This window comes from Marmota flaviventris, chromosome 7 (assembly GCF_047511675.1).
Source record: "Marmota flaviventris isolate mMarFla1 chromosome 7, mMarFla1.hap1, whole genome shotgun sequence".
In the NCBI taxonomy this organism is placed as follows: Eukaryota; Metazoa; Chordata; class Mammalia; order Rodentia; family Sciuridae; genus Marmota; species Marmota flaviventris.
Window position 1 is genome coordinate 97,360,011 of NC_092504.1, and position 5,223 is coordinate 97,365,233.

Here is a 5,223-nt window from a genome sequence, read left to right on the forward strand (position 1 = left end):
TATTAGTGATGTTGAGCATTTTTTCATATACTTATTGCCCATTTGTATGTCTTCTTTGGAAAATGTTTATTCAGGTCCTTTGCCCATTTTACAAATCCTATTTTGCTTTTTGCTAATGAGTTGTTTGGCTTCCTTATATATTTTAGATAATAATCACTTTATAGAAGTTTGGGTTATAAACATTCTCTCCCATCACATAGGTTGTCTCCTCAGTCTGTTGGTTGTTTCCTTTGCTGTGCTTGAACTTTTTAGTTTGACACAATCTCATTTGTCTATTTTTGCTTTTATTGTATATAATTTTGGCGGGACATGTCTATAAAACATTTTCAAGACTAGTGCTATGGAACTTTTCCTCTTGTTTTCTTCTAAAAGTTTTATAGTTTAGGTCTTATGTTTAAGTGCTTACTCCATTTGAGTTGATCTTTGTATGTGGTATAAATGAAGGTTTAATCTCTCCTTCCTGTACATAGATCTCTAGCTTCATGAAGGAACAATGCTTTCCCTGTTGTACATTCTTGATATTCATGTTCAAGATCAGTTGAACATAAATGTTTGGATTAATTTCTGGGCTCTCTGTCCTGTTCCATTTGCCCCTCCATGTTTTTTTCAGGTTAGTACCATATGGTTCTAATTACTATAGATTTACAATATTATGTTTTGCCATCAGGAAGTATGGAGCCTCCACCTTTGTTCTTTTTCCCTCTAGCTCACTTTGACTATTCAGGGTCTTTTGTGGTTTCACAGGAATTCTAGAATTGTTTTTTGTTTTCTATTGTTGTGAAAAATTCCCTTGGAGTTTCTTTCTTTCTTTTTTTAGGAGACTGAAAGAAAACATTTTGTATCTGTATATTTTGAAAATCCAACCATGAGAAAGCAGCCAAGAGTCAGTTTCCAAGAGGAGGAACCCTCTCAGGGGGGTGCTGCAAGTCCAAGTCTGCCGCTTCATTTCTTGTTCTTTCACAGATTCTGTGGTGTCACCGTGGTGTTGTTGAGGTTCAGGAAGTTCGTTCAGTGGTCGTGTAACATCCTCATAAGGCAGTTTGTCCTCTGTTAAGCACCATCAATCAAATTCAAGTCCTTCCTTCTCTCTGGACCCCATTGTCCATTTTCCTGCAGCTTTGATCTGGTCGGATCTGTCAGTTCAGACATACTTTTGGAGTCTCTGTCCTACAAGAGATCTCCTTTTTCCTAATCTACTCCTTTGTCCTTTCTGTCCTGTCCCCTGGGATCCTCTTCACACTTTGCTGTGGTCCACAAAGCCAACATCTCTGGGTGAAGTTTTCTCAGATCACTCTGATTCCATTTGAATGCTGACTTCTTATTCCAACTGGATCCATTAAAGAAGTTAGCTCAGCTATGTGGCTGAATGGTATGGTCTTCAATTGTTCTGTGTTAATTTCAAACCAATGGTTCAAGATCTTTCCACAATTTGGTCTCAATCCTTTTTCACCTGTTCCTCTTCCAAACCACAGGGTGAGCATGGTGCCAGCTCCCTTGGAATTGGAACATGATTTCACTGAATCTGTAGATTGCATGGGTGGTATGGATACTGTACCAATATTAATTCTTCCAATCCACTAATGTAGGATCACTTCCCATTTATTTGTGTCTTTTTCAGTTTCTTCCATCTATGTTTTATAGTTTTCAGCAAACAATTCTTTCACTTCCTTGGTTAATTTAATTCCTAAGTCTTTTATTCTTTTTGAAGCTGTTATCAATGGAATTGCTTTCTTGATTTCTTTTTTCTTGATTTCTCAAGTTCACTGTTAGTGTATAGAAGCACAACTGATTTTTATCTGTTGACTTTATATCCTGAAACTTAACTGAATTTGCTCATTAATTTTGATAACATTTTTGGTGACATCTTTATGTTTGTCTATACATGAAGAATTATGTCATCTTCAAACAGGGACAATTTCACTTCTAATTTGGATGCCTTTTAGTCTTTTTTTACTAACCTAGTTTTTCTTCCTAGGACTTCCAGTATTATGCTCAATAGAGGTAGCAAGTGTGAAATACAATCTTTTAAAGTAGTGTATAATTAGATCCTACATATGTTTCAGAATTTCTTCTCTTGACTACTTCTTTCCATACCCTCTATGTCCAGCCAAGACATACCCTAGACATTGTCCCTTCTGGAAAAGTCTTCCATTTGGAATTAGTTTCCTCTTATATACTCACTTGTGAAAATATATAAAGTCTAGTGTAAATGTCATCTTCTCCATAGATATTTTTCAGCCATACTGGTTTATGTATCTGATTACTCTTTCTAAGTTTCTAATGAAGGATTTATCTTATTTTTCCATGTATAATCTGAAGTTTAAATTCTTGGTACCTAACCTGGGACAGAAGAATATTTTGATTAAATTACACTGTAGAATTATGTTACTTGCCTCATGAAAGTAATAAAAGAAAATATAATACTCTCCTCTTCCCTTGTTTTTGGGAAGATCATCAGTTGTGAGCAACAAATGAAAACCTCCTCGGGTCCCCTCATAAGCAAGTGAGCGGTTCCAGCTCTGAGCCTCAGTTCTTCAGGCACCCGAAAGCCCCATTTTCAGGGAAAGGGCTGGGAACAGTACCACCCAAGAGTAGTTCTTTTCCATCCAGTATAACGCACAATGACAATACTATCATTGATTGAAACATATGATTTATGAGCTATAAAAATAAAAACTTGTTGAATCATTTTGGCCACCATGCACACAGATCTTGGTCTTTTTTTTTCTAAACAAAGCTGTTATAGTTTTTCCTATTTCCTTAACTTAAATATATAAATTATAATTTTTCTCAATGAATAATTAAAGTTTTTAATCTATGAGTATGGATAAGAGCATCTTGTGAACTTTGCTAAGCAGCTGTCTAAAAAGACCACAGTTTTAATTTTTTTTCTTCGAGACAATAACTAGCTAAGGTTTTTGTTTGTTTATTAGTTGATTAATGGCTTGTTGTTCAAAGTGTGTAATTAAATTTTAATCTAGTTTTCAAACTGACTTTGAGCTAATAGGAGTGTGGACTATAGCCTAATTGTGCATTTTGTAAGTCTTCCATAATGTTCAAAAAAGAAGATGATCTCTGTAGATAGAGCATATAGCACTTATAATTTTGTTTTATTAATTTTGTTATTCAAAATCTTTGTATATCAGGTATATGTCTGATTATGGATTAAAGTATGGATATGAGTCATCTGGATTTTGTTATAGTGAATTCTTATTCAGAAGGTATAGGCTGAGCCCTAGGTTCCTGCATCTCTAATGCACTCCCTAGTGATGCCCAGGCTGCTGATTGGTGGACCTCACTTTGAGTAACAAGGGCTTAGGTAAACAATTGTTCCTTGGTATTTTGTGACATGGAGGCCAAGCATCCTCATAGATAGAGGCCTAAATTGTATGCATCCCTCTTTCATATTAGATTCACACTTCCAAGTTTCCATAAAGTGTTTGCTTCTCTTACTTTCTCTATCATTTTAACTTTTAAAATATTACTTCACCCAATGCTAGGTATTTCTTGACTATGCAGTTTTCCTTTTATCAACATAATGATTGTCTTGTCATGTTTCATGCTTCCTTGTCTTGAAATATACTCTGAATAATGTTTATGAAATGATCCTGATTTCTTTTTGCTTGATTTTGTCCAATATATGCCTAAAATGTAATGGGTGCCCAATAAATATTAATCAAATGAATGAAGTTTTCATCATCTATTTTGTTATTTTTGTCCTTTCTCATTTTGTTTCAAGAATTGATTCCAGTAGCCTCTTTTGGTGAAAGGTATCTTGAGTTTGTCTTCTAGGTGGTGGATTTGATGTCAAGAAAATCAATTCTATTCTTTACTACTTCCATTTTGAAGATTTTAAAATTATTGTATCTTGAGGTTATTATATAAGTTGTCCATTCACTTGTATGTCACCTGGATCCTGGTCTTTATGTTGCCTTAATACATCAAAACATCTAGTTGATGGAGACTACTCAATTCCTATACTTGCAAGACAATGCAACAATTGCTTTCTAAAAGTATAATTTGTTTTTTCTATAAGGAAAATTTCTTTTAAATTTGGGGGGTGCTATTTCCTTCCTTTAAGCTGCAGTATCCTTTTATAAGTTCCACTTTATCTTTATTCTCATTTAGTTTTTCTTAAATACATCTATTCAGATATTACATTTATCCAAAGATACAATGAATGAGATAGTCATAAGTTTCCATTCAATGCACTTGGAAGCTCCTTTTGCAGCTAAAGCTAACTATCTAAGCTCTGTGCTCATTTAGCATTGCCTTGCAATACAACTGTCATACAATATGCAGTTCTTAATTGAACCATATAGAAGACTATACCTTCTCATGAACTGTTTCTACATGCTAAATCTATATACATTTGCAACACTTTTCCCGTAGTTCACTAAACATCCCAAGATACCACGTGCTTTCTCTAGAGCTGTTTCATATGATAAATTGCATCCATGGAAGTTCTGGGTTGGAGAAAGGAAAGCAGAGATATTTATTGCAGGTTATAACTAGAGAGAAGAATACTTCTAGTGGGCAAAGATACCTTATGGTCAGTTCAGAATGGCCAGACTTTCTGATGGTCATCAGAATGCTTCACTCTGAAAAAGACACAGAGAAGGGAAATAGAACAAAATGCTTTTCTATTTTCTTGGGCTTATGAAGTCTCAATCAGATTCAAGGGCTGAAATATGTGGTATATCTCAAATAATATGCTTTTTAATAGAGATGGAAAAATCTACTCTGACTATGGCCTTTTGAATTTATACTGTAGATGCCATTCTTTGTGGTGATTGTTTTTTTGGGTTTGTTTGTTTGTTGTTGTTTGCTTGTGTGTGTGTGTGTGTGTGTGTGTGTGTGTGTGTGTGAAGGCATAGGAGTCAAACTTATTCTGCTTTCATATTAACCCAGTAATTTAACCCCAGAATGCAATAAGCTAGAGAACTAAGAGAACTGTGATCAGACCTCCATTAGTAAGATAAGTGCTGGTGAGGATGTGGGGGGAAAGATACATTTATGCATTGCTGGTGGGACTGCAAATTGGTGCAACCACTCTGGAAAGCAGTGTGAAAATTCTTCAGAAAACTTGGAATGGAACCACCATTTGACCTTGCTGTCCCACTTCTCGGGTTATACCCAAAGGACTTAAAATCAGCATAGCACAGTGACACAACCATGTCAATGTTTATAGCAGCTCAATTCACAAAAGCTAAACTCTGGAAC

At 35.2% G+C, this 5,223-nt stretch overlaps 1 pseudogene; it reads right to left on the reverse strand.

Annotated features, from left to right (window-relative positions):
- Nucleotides 1-884: 884 nt before the first annotated feature.
- Nucleotides 885-1,106, reverse strand: LOC114092780 (anaphase-promoting complex subunit 13 pseudogene; annotated as a pseudogene).
- Nucleotides 1,107-5,223: the final 4,117 nt, after the last annotated feature.